Here is a 12,833-nt window from a genome sequence, read left to right as displayed (position 1 = left end):
CAGTTTTAATGTTAAAACTTGTAACATTTTCAGAAGACTCATCCTGTACTTCTGCTGTGTTTGTCCAATGAAATGCTCTATAAAACCTATATGTCCCACCCCTGCGCTATAAAAGCAGCTCATTAGCAGGAAATGTGGTTCATTGGTGTGTTTCTGGCTGTCCAATTTCACACATGTAATTCCCTTTTGGGTGGAAAAAGGCTTCTGGAGGTTAGTCATTTGGACTGGAGTAGCATTGTGGCTTAGTGGTCAGCACTGTTGCCTCACAGCAGGAAGGTCCTGGGTTTGAATCCCTGGGTTCGAACAGACAGGGGCCTTTCTGTGTAGAGTTTGCATGTTCTCCCTGTGCCTGCGTGGGTTTACTCCGGGTACTCCGGTTTCCTTCCACAGTCCAAAAACATGTACATTAGGTTGATTGGTAATTCTAAATTGCCCATAGGAGTGAGTGTGTGTGTGGTTGTTTGTCTATATGTGTGGCCCTGTGATGGACTGGTGACCTGTCCAGGGTGTACCTTGCCTTTCACCCAGTGTGTGCTGGGATAGGCTCCAGCAAGTCCCTGTGACCCTAATTAGGAATAAAGCAGGTGTAGAAAATGAATGTACACATGTAGGGCATAAGTTCATAACATTTCAAGCATGTTGTTTAGGATATCATCCTTGTTAAAGTGGACAGATGTGGATGAAGGAAGTGGAGAGAAATCCTCCACTGTTGAAAAAACTCTTTAATATATTATAATAATAAACTTTTATTAAATATTTAACTCTTAATATTTCTAGTTGGCTAAGCTACACTGCAGTTTGTTTAGATTTGGTGGGGGTTTGGTGTAACACTATTGGCTGTTGTGTAGCACTTCAACATAATGTTATTTTTTAACTTTCTGTTTCAAACAAAAAATACAGCAACATACATCACTTCGGGTCGCAAGAAGACATCCAACTTTATTGGTTGTTGTTCGTAGAGGCTATGTTGCCTCCAAAAGCAGTCCCCAATTTTATTTTCCCAAGTATATCCCCAAGTTTAATGGAGAATATTGGTGAAAAATATTACAGTTTGTCACTATTAAATAGTAGAAGTAATGGTTTATTAGGGGGTGGTTCCACAACATTCAGCTTTATAAGCCTTTATCTAGCATAGACTCTAGTACAGAATTAGCAATGATTATAATATAGTTTATTCTTAATTAATGTAATCTATCGGGTTGCATTTTCTAAGTGACCTCATCAGTCATCATCCAAATATCATTAGGACTTAATTTTATTTTACTTTGAATGTTAGGAAATTTGGACAAACTTTCATGTCAGTTGCGGAACATTCCGGATATTTCATAGGGGTTTCATTGGGTGACAACTAATTTGTACATTTTTCAACATAGGATGTTTGACCTATTAGCTTGGATTATAAGTCATTTTTGTTAAAGCATCCGGTAAGCCTTGTCTGCAAGTGCCTTCAACCAGTCCAGCTTGATCTGTAGCATTTTTTCCCCCAAGACAACTATGCATTACTAAACAGTCTACACCATCAGAGTTTAATATGAAAGACTCTTCTACAATGCATAAATTATGGTACACACCACCCCTACCACTGAATACAAATTTTACTTGTCACATAGAAAACCATACACAGTACAACATGTAGTGAAATGCTTTTAATGACTGTCCTTGATATAAAAAAAAAAAGAGCCAATTAACTCTATGGTAGAAGAATAAAAATGAAATAAATATACTAAAACAAATTAAATTTAATTTAATTAATTAAAATTAAATTAAATTAAATTACATAAAATAAAATAAAAATTAAGTAGAACAGCTAGGGTATATAAGGAAAATATGGTGGAAAATTGCAGTAGAAAAACAAATATATATATAAAAATTAGAAAGGTTAGTGTATACAAATATAACTATAGAATGTTATATATATTGGTAAAGTAATGGGCAATAAGTTCATGAGTAATAGCATGTAATATACAATATATAATTGTAATAAATGTACCAATAAAACACAATGTAATATAAATATACTTTTATATATATAAAATTTTACTCTAAAAGTTTAACTTTCCAAATACAGAGACAGTATTCAGTATCAAACCCATGTTAGACATAGCAAAATTAATAACGAAATCATAATTGTACATGTACTGGTGTGAAAACCAGACATTTCCATATAATAATTGCTTTAAAATGTTGTAACACATTCCCATGCTCCATTTCACTCTTCACTGGAACGACAAACAGCCTCTTTTCACTAGAAAATCTCGAGCTAATGTTCATATCAGGATGACTGAACTCCAGATGAATGCATTCATGTAAATGGAGCTTTTCATGGATTATAAACAAATACAACAAACTCCTTTTTTGGAACCAAATGAAACATTAAAGGCTATAAAGGGCCTTTTAAAATCCAGCTGAACATGTTTGATAACCTAAATGAGAGGACTGCTGATTAAAATGTCCTGTATATAAAACTACAGGATGTTTCTCTTCTTTAATGGTGGCCCATTGTACTTTTCTTCTGTTTTTGTAAAAGAGAGGCTGATCGTTCCACACCCTGTTGGGTTTGCCTTACATAAAACTCGGTCAATAAAACAGACGGGACGTGTTTGGATTAGATCGCCTGCTGTATTAATGTTTTTGTCTGTCTTTTTGTTTGTTTGTTTTGTTTTCAGTGTATTTTGAAAACTGCATATAAAAGTGAATGAAATTTCTTTAAAATGTAACTGTGAGGATTATAATAACCCTAAGCAGCTGCGTTGTTCACTAGAGGACTAAGACACCATCTAATAATAATAATAATAATAATAATAATAATATGGTGACATTTTATGTTAGGAAACGTTTATGTTTTTAGTGTCAGAACCTGCGTTACAGTGCGTATATGTTCTCCGTCTCAATGAAAGTCTTCAGAACTTTTAATTTCCTTTTACAGTAATGTATTAGTGTGTGTGTGTGTGTGTTTTGTTATAGCTGCTAATCAGTCAACAGCTGCTAGAATGTAACTTTTAATAGAAAGTAACCTTAACTAAGTTAAGTAACTAGAAATGGATAACAATTACAACATGTGCTTTCATAAATACACAGCTGTAATTGTTGGCAAACTGCTACGGTATAAATTAAATAAAACACTTTACGATGTGCCGCGTTAATGGAAAAATAACGAATAATGAAGTGCCAACGCTGGAGAGTTGAAGTGTTTAACATATTTTTTTAACAAAGTCTTTAAACTTTTTTATTTAATCTTTGTACTATTGTTGCCAACAGATATTGTCTCTCATGTCGGCAGAAGTTGCTAGCTCTGGTTATAAATGAATCATCTCTGGTCACTTTGTCGCTGCGAATCGCAAATTTGTGAAAGTAGCACCTAGTGAACCACTATCAGGTTGTATTGATAGATAGATGCTTTAACACCATCTACCAAGTGCCATAAATGTACAAATGAGACCAGTAGTTTTTGCATGCAGTAAAGTACCTTTGTCCTTACACTATTATTACTAACACAGCTTCCACTTTATTCTAAATCCCTTCATCAGCAACCTCACTAGAGCAGAATTTCTGCCACATTATAATCCATTGCCTGGGCTTCACAGATCCAAACCAGTGAAAGTATATAAATCACAAATATGGGTTTTAAATGGTAGGTTAGAGAATCAGGGACTGTTCTTTTAAATCAAAGTGACCCTGGAAAGAAAAAACACACACCATGTGGGACGTATCTGAGCTCCGACTCTATCCGAAAGAGATCTGCAAGCAATTATGACTGTTTTTTCTCTCTCTCTCTCTCTCTCTCTCTCTCTCTCTCTCTCTCTCTCTCTCTTCTTGTTTTGTACAAGACATGAGGCCTCCCTTCTTCCTCTGCATGGAAAATGTATGCTGTGGTTACTTGAAAATTCTGCATTATAAAACATATTGACCGATGCTTTGTGTGTGTGTCTGTGTGTGTCTGTGTTTGTGTGTATGTGTGTTAGACCTGATCTATTAAAGTTGCTGAGTATCTTCTTCTACTATATTTCTATAGTAGTCTTTCTATGTTTTGTTTTTGTGTTTTATTATAAAATACATACATTTGTTCTTGATTTAGAGATCAGAAATGTAAAAGTGCTTCAGAAAAACATGTCATCCGTAGTTGGTGTGATGGAGAAATGACCCAGAAGCAGTGTTTATGTACATAATTGAGCCGTGTTGGTGAGGAAGGTGCTACAAAGGGAAAGAGAACGATAAAAGGAAATGTGTATTTACTAAGGCTGTTACACAAAGAGAGTAAAAAAAAGAACAGGTGTGTGTGTGTGTGTGTGTGTATGTTTATGTGTGTGTGTGTGTGTGTGTGGTTTTACAGGGAAGTGTAAGAATGAGTGAAAGAAAATGGGAGAAAGGAAGAGAAATTGTGTGTGTGTGCGTGTGTGTGTGTGTGTGTGTGTGTGTGTATAAAAGAAGAAAGAGTGTGTGGGGGGGATTTGCCTGAATGCACTGTTTGTATAGCACTGGAAGTGAGCTGCTCTATTCACTCTCTGTCTTTTCTCCAACTTTCACACTCCAACCTCCCCCCATAACCCCACCTTCCACTGTGACATAGCTCCCAAACTGACCAACCAGGCGTGGACGGAGGCGGTTTTTGAAACAGAGTGCGTCCAATCGGCTTCACCGGGGACGACGTCTCTAAAAATGGGTTCCCGTAAAGGTGAGCGTGGGGACGTCACACTTCCCAGCACACAGATGACTCCCATCCTCACGGTCCAAAATCTGTTGAGTCAACACTTTAGGAACTCTATTAGTTATCAGTGAAAGTAACAAAAGCTCCAGAGAGATGTACATTAGCACTGTAAAACAAGTGTAATAAATTAAGAAGTGATAAATAAGGAACGACAGGAAGATTTTAAGTGAATTGCTAACAGCTCCAGGACAGATGGTTGTAGAGATTATTGTTCTGGCTGAGAAACCTGGCATGTATACAGGAGACCAGAGCATCAAAGAGCTTTTGACTATGAGAGAGAAAAAAGATCAAATCCAGGCCTTTTTCTGGACAGCTCACACCCTCCTCCATTTCAGCTTCATGATGATAGAATGATTCAATATTATACATTAAATAAACTTCTTTTTTAAGCAGAATGATGTGTTGTGGTTGGTTGATGGTATGATGTATAACTCAGAGTATGAATCACAATGAATCAGAAAGTTTTATATATATATATATATATATATATATATATTTATCAAATTTCCTTTTTAAGATATAAAAAATAAAACCAGTAGGATACTGGAAATTGCAAATGTACCAGTAAGTCATATTACTAGCAGTCTGGGAAGTAAAAACTGGCTTGGTTTAATTGAACATATATTCTATTCCAGATTTTTACAATTCAGCTTTTTGAACCTATTCTAATTGAATATATATTTTTATATAAAACAGACATGTCTGTGACCAATAAAATTTGATTTTGATAAAAATTTAAGATGTTTTTGTACTGGGCCAAGAGTCCTGTTTTACTCCAGCCTTGTTAAGAAATCCCTTTTTTTATTTATAACATTCTTTCCTTTGTATTTCTAAATATAAAATATGTATAACATTCAAAAGTTTGGGATCATTTGGCAATGTCCTTGTTTTAAGGTTGTGCACCGGTGCCTCCCTCCCACTGCTTTTCTGTTCTGGTTAAAAGCAGTTTACTCTGTTCTATGGAGGGAGTAGATCACAGCATGGTGATGTAAGTTCTTACCGTGAAAAGAAACAAGTTCCTTCTTCCTGGATCTTTTGAACCCACAACTCCTGCTGCTCCAGATACTGAACTAACCCAAAGAAGGCCAGTTTTATTGCTCCATTAATCACTACAGCAGTTTCCAGCTGTGCTAGCAGAATAGCAGAAGAGTTTTCTAATAATCAGTTAGCCTTATAAAATGATTAGCAAACGTAAAATGCACTGATGAGTGCTGATAATGTGCCTCTGTGCTACAACGTAGACCTTTCTTTACAAATCATCTGATTCATTTTAGGTTTTTGAAATGGATAAAAAATGGGTTTTCTTTGGAAAACAAATAAATTTCCAAGTGATCCCAAACTTTTGAACATTAGTGTAGATCATATGGATAAGACCTTACCTTTATTTCCTTTAGTTTGTCTCACTTGAGGAAACCTTGAAGATTCTAAACAGACTGTTTTTAGATGGAGAAATGGACAAGGATTTGAGCGAGTTTGATGAAGGGACCAATTGTGATGGCTAGACCACTGGATCAGAGCATCTCCAAAACTGCAGCTCTTGTGGGATGTTCCCGGTCTGCAGTGGTCAGTCTCTATCAAAAGTGGTCCAAGGAAGGAACAGTGGTGAACCGGCGACAGGGTCATGGGCGGCCGAGGCTCATTGATGCACGTGGGGAGCGAAGGCTGGCCCGCGTGATCCGATCCAACAGATTGTTGCTCAACTTGCTGAAGAAGTTAATGCTGGTTCTGATAGAAAGGGGTCAGAATACACTGTGCATGATAGGTCAGGACTGTTTCGGCAACAAAAGGGGAACCAACACAATATTAGGCAGGTGGTCATAATGTTATGCCTGGTTGGTGTAACATGTCTTTATCACTGTACATTCTTCATAAATATATAGACCATATATATCCTATTTATTACAACTACTGTATCCCTGTACATAAATCTTCCACTCCCCCCGTATATATCATCCCTTTAGCTGTGTAAATATACCACTATGTACTTCTGGTTAGATGCTAACGGCATTTCATTGGCTTTGTACATGCACTTTGCACAAACTGAATCTACTTTAACAGTACTTTCTCCTGTTGATTATATCTGAGAATATAATGTTAAAAAAGACTTGTAGAGATGCTAATGTGAATGTGTCTACTAGCAGCTAGCCTGCCAACTGGTGAGCTGGTTAGCTATTAGAGAAAACGTCTGGACTTTTTTTTTTTTAAATAAAAGCATGCATTTTCACAAAACCTAGCAAAGCCATTTTGATCGGGCAAAGCTTCTAAGACTTCCTCAAGCCATTACAGCTTATTTTTAGAAATTAGACATTCTTTTAGACATTGAAAACGACATATTCGGGAGCCCTTTAAGACAAATGTCGAGTAGACGACACCAAGCTGTCACAAGCTGTAAAGAAACTCCAGAAACATGACAGCTTTAAGAAAAAAACACAGAATATGAGTCACCGGGTTCAGTCTTTTAAGATGACGCTTACTGTCACTCACTCACACACACATCCTTTCTTTATTTAGAAGTAAACTGTATATCAGCTTTCTTTTTCCCACGTTTGAACACAGCATGCTGTGAGGGCTCCCCCGGAGACACTTCTAGACTGGAAAGACTTTGAATACACTTTTAAGAAAGAAGCAGACACACTATATGCAGACTTAAGTGCGTAAATGAATTAACACACTGGGTGTAACCGTTTAAGAGTCGTCACAGAGCTGTTGTGTCAGACGATGTGTTGAAATCTGCACAGAAATCCCAACCCACTGTAATTAAAAATGAACTGTTGTCAGCATGAGGAAACAGTGTTTGTTGGTTTGGTGTATTGTATGATGTATTCAGAGTGTAGAATTTCCCCATTTCTCCCCAACCCACCACCAGTCAGTCCTCATTATGACCCTGAACACCGAAGGGCGAAGGCTAGCATGCACTGAGACATGTGATCCCAGCCAATCACGTCTTTGCTGCACTACACACTCAGAGGAAAGCGCTATCGGCCCTCTTACGCATACATGAGCTCACAAACTCACATGATTGACCGGTATCGCATATAGAGCTCTTTATAATGCAGGTCTAAATGTAAATAATCTGTATTTGTATAGCAAATGAAAGCACAGTTCTGTATTTTGGATTAGCTTAGTCTTTAGGAAAGCCATGAACCTTGGGACCTATATTCAGAAATATCCAGAAAACAAAGCACTGATATTTGGTGATATACTGTATGCCTGATATTATACTGGGATGTTTGGTATTTTACTGTTTTTTCTCCAAATATATACTTGGACAATGGTATCTATGTATTTTCTTATGTCCAAAGATCTTAATTTGAGATGTAGCACCTCCATCTAGACCCTGTTCCTTTTATATCTCACAAAGACAAAAGAATAAGGTTGAAGTGAGTCAAAGTCAAAGTGTTAGAGGTTTGTTTTTAGGTATAAGTGTTATAAGCAGAAACAGAGTGGATTTTATCTCTGATCATCAATCTGTCACAATAAAGAGAAACAAATTCCAGCATGGACATGGCAGTAATCCACTGGAAAGCTTCACATACAGAAAGGTCAGGTTACATACAGGGACATACGATGTGCTAGACAAATCTAGAGAGTAAAGTCTTGTGGACACAAGAACAATTTATTCAACAGAAAAAACATTTTTGCCAAGCACAAGTTGGATAGTCAATGTTTTTTTTTGCGTAATATATACATCACACCATAAATGGGGTTTAAGAAAGTAGTTAAATGTCTAGTTTAGCTCCTAAACACTAGAAACTACTGAAGTGGTCCTGGTTAGTTATAGAACATTACAATAGAAATAGCCTTTATTTGTCACATATAAATTACTGTACAGTGAAATTCTTTCTTCGCATTTCCCATCCTTGAAGGTTGGCGTCAGAGCACAGGGTCAGCCATGATACAGCGCCCCTGGAGCAGAGAGGGTTAAGGGCCTTGCTCAAGGGCCCAACAGTGGCAACTTAGCAGTGCTGGGGCTTGAACCCCCAATCGTCCGGTCACCTAGAGCCTTAACCACTTGAGCCACCACCGCTCAAGCCGCTGTGTTTTAATAAGATACTTGGTAAAATATTTCTCATAAGGTATAAACATCAAGACACTGCTGGTTTCCTAAAACTAGAATCTGAGGTCTAGACAGTCCAGTTTTAGTGACTCTTTACCCATCATCCCCTCAGATTCCTGTTCTTGTCTGAGCTTCTTAGTGAAGGGAAATAATAATCCTACAAAAAAACAAAACAAAGACATTCTATACAACTGTGTGCTGTTAAAATTTTGGCAAAGGTTTGAGGAAGAAACACATGTGGGTGTGATAATGTAGATTTCCACCACTAAGAATGTATGGTTCCGCACTGATCAGGCATAACATTATGACCACCGGCTTAATATTGTGTTGGTCCCCCTTTTGCTGCCAAAACAGCCCTGACCCGTCGAGGCATGGACTCCACTAGATCCCTAGGGTTACAGTACTTAAAGGATACTTTTGATAGATACTGACCACTGCATCCCACCCAGTAACAGGTGCCATGATGAGGAGATCATCAGTGTTATTCACTTCACCTGTCACTGCTCAGAATGTTATCCCTGATCTGTGTATTAGCATTTAACTAGACATTAACAAGAATATTTTCTTGACATCGAACCTGATTAATGGCTAGAGCATGAAAAACACACATTATTAATAACATAGTATTAATGGCACTTGCATACAAACTTTCTTTTCTTTTTACACCTAGACAGAGATGTTTAGGTTTAAGACACAAAGGCAATTAGGAAAAATCAGCTCTGGAATTTCAGCTGTGTGTGTGTGTGTGTGTGTGTGTGTGTGTGTGAAGTAAATGGTGAGATCAAGTAGCAAGGCTGGACTCATGCCAAGAAAACAGGAAAAATAAACCCATTTCATGACATGATTCTATTGAATGCATTTTTTTGTATATGTACACAAGCACAATTTCTTAAGACTTAAGTTTTTTTAAAGAATGCCAACCTTTGGGCTCACAATAAAAACGCAGCCTCTGACCTTTGACATTTTTCTGCATGCCTCTAATCACATTCGGTTTCCGAAGAAACGCCTGAAGAAAGGAGGACTGAGTCATAATTAATGCAGCCATGTACCTGTCTGAATCAGACAATACCGTCATTTGGGTCACATCCGCATGACTGTGGGAAATCCGTCATGAAAAGCATTCAATACACGCTTGGGAAATATTACAGAACTATTAAAGTCATGAATGTAGGAATCCATTGGAAGGAAATGACTCAATAAACATGTAGGTATGTTAGAAATGAAACAGGAAAATACTCATGGACGTTTGTAGGACAGGGTTGGTGTGATGTGGCCCGACATGGAGAAGTCCTGAAGTTGATTACTTTCTAATAACACCATGTCCTGATGTGTGTTTTATTTCTTTTATACTACAGCACATAGATAATTATTACAGTTTTTTTTTATTTTTAAAAAAATTGTTCAGTTATATTTTACTCTTGCTTGAAGTTTATAATACAAATAATAATAACAATAACAATAATATAATAATTAATAATAATAATAATAATAATAATAATAATAATAATAGTAATAATAATAATGCAGCTTGTCATATTACCAGGAAGCTAGGAAAACTCGTCTTTCCTGATGACTTTCCTGTAGCAGAAAAATTACTCACCAAAGTTAGTAGCTGGTCACAAAACTTTCACACTGGAGAATCCTTTTGTAAATATTAAATATCTCCTTACAGAAATCATCAGCATATCAATAAATAATATACACCGATCAGGCAAAATATTATAAGCAGTGAGAGGTGAAGTGAATAAGACTGATGATCTCATCATGGCACCTGTTAGTGGGTGGGATATATTAGGCAGCAAGTCAACATTTTGTCCTCAAAGTTGATGTGTTAGAAGCAGGAAAAATGGACAAGTGTAAGGATTTGAGCGAGTTTCATGAAGGGCCAAATTGTGATGGCTAGACCACTGGATCAGAGCATCTCCAAAACTACAGCTCTTGTGGGGTGTTCCCGGTCTGCAGTGGTCAGTATCTATCAAAAGTGGTCCAAGGAAGGAACAGTGGTGAACTGGAGACAGGGTCATGGGCAGCCAAGGCTTACTGATGCATGTGGGCAGTGAAGGCTGGCTCGTGTGATCCGATCCAACAGACGAGCTACTGTTGCTCAAATTGCTGAAGAAGTTAATGCTGGTTCTGATAGAAAGGTGTCACAGTGCATGATAGGTCAGGGCTGTTTTGGCAGCATAAGGGAGACCAACACAATATTAGGCAGTTGGTCATAATGTTATGCCTGGTCGGTGTACACTCACAGCTATACATTTATAGAGTGATCTAATCAGCCTATCACGTAGCAGCACAGCAATGCATAATATCATGCAGGTAAGAGATTCAGTTCATGTTCACATCAGACATCAGAATGAAGTAAAAGTGTGAGATCAGAGACTTTAATCATGGCATGTGTAACCGGTATAGAAATTACATCGCTAAATATGCAAATAATCCACACAAAATTGTCTGAACCTGCACAGTTAAGTGGTGCCTGAGTGCTTTCCCTTACATTTTCATAGCTCTATGGCTCCACCTCTTCCCTTTCCATTGCGTGAACAGAACATGTGAGGGCAGCTTGATTAAAGGCGCTGCTTATCTGTACGGCCACAGAATAAAAGGTTTAGATGACCTCAGTGTAGTATCTGTTTGTCTAAGGTTTTTCAACACAACACAGAAGAAATAGTTTTTAACTGGTGGTCCGAAGCCATCTACAATGGTCTCACTGGGCGTAGTGACCGCGCCGGCGTACCCATAGTTGTTGATATCAGATGAGCTGGGTTAGAGTATTTCAGAAACTGCTGATCATCTGGTAATTTTACACAAAGAACTGCCACTGAGTGAGTAACAGATGATGAAAGACAGCAGATGGAAATTTGTTAGAGCTGCCAGGAAGGGTATAATACCTCGAGTAACCACTCTTTACAACCATGGTGAGCTGAAAAGCATCTCTGCCTGCACGAAACATCGAACATTAAGGTGGATGAGCTACAACAGTGGAATAGCTCATCATGGTCCACACCAGTCAGGCAAGAACAGGAATCTGAGGCTGTCCTGGACACAAATTGAGGCCATCAGAGGGGACAGAGTCACCTGAATTTGGACAGTTGAAGAATGGGGTAAAAGAAAAAAGTTTCAGTGACTCTGTGTCCATGATAGTCTCAGATTCCTGTTTCTGGCTGACAGGAGTGAAACCTGATGCTCTCTTTTGTTACTATAGTCGTCCTGTCAGCTCAGACCAGTCTGGTCATTCAAGTCTAATCTCTCTCATCGACCAGGTGTTTCAGCTTGCAGACCCTCAGCTCACAGGCCATTTCTTCACAACATTCTTAGTAAACTTGTGTGAAAATCTCAAGAGATCATCAGTTTCTGAAATACTCAAACTAGCCCTTAGGTCACCAACACGGTTAAGGTCACACTGATTCCTCATTCTGATGTTTGATGTGAACATGAACTGAAGCTCGTGACATTTACATGCATGATGTTTATGCACTGCAATGTTGCTGCTACATGATGATTAGATAACTGCATAAATATACAGCTGTTCCTAATAAAACGGACAGTGAGTGTATGACTTTCATATTGACATGTTGATGATTTCTGTATGGAGATACACCAATCAGGCATAACATTATGACCACCTGCCTAATACTATGTTGGTCCCCTTTTTGCTGCCAGAACAGTCCTGACCCATCATGCACTGTGTATTCTGACACCCTTCTATCAGAACCAGCATTAACTTCTTCAGCAATCTGAGCAACAGTAGCTCGTCTCTCGGATCGGATCACATGGGCCAGCCTTCGGTCCCCACGTGCATCAATGAGCCTCGGCCGCCCATGACCCTGTCGCCGGTTCACCACTGTTCCTTCCTTGGACCACTTTTGATAGACACTGACCACTGCAGACCGGGAACACCCCACAAGAGCTGCAGTTTTGGAGATGCTCTGATCCAGTGGTCTAGCCATCACAATCTGGCCCTTCATCAAACTCACTCAAATCCTTACGCTTGTCCATTTTTCCTGCTTCTAACACATCAACTTTGAGGACAAAATGTTGACTTGCTGCCTAATATATCCCACCCACTAA

This window comes from Hemibagrus wyckioides, linkage group LG09, assembly GCF_019097595.1.
Source record: "Hemibagrus wyckioides isolate EC202008001 linkage group LG09, SWU_Hwy_1.0, whole genome shotgun sequence".
Classification (NCBI taxonomy): Eukaryota; Metazoa; Chordata; class Actinopteri; order Siluriformes; family Bagridae; genus Hemibagrus; species Hemibagrus wyckioides.
This window is presented reverse-complemented; position numbering follows the sequence as displayed.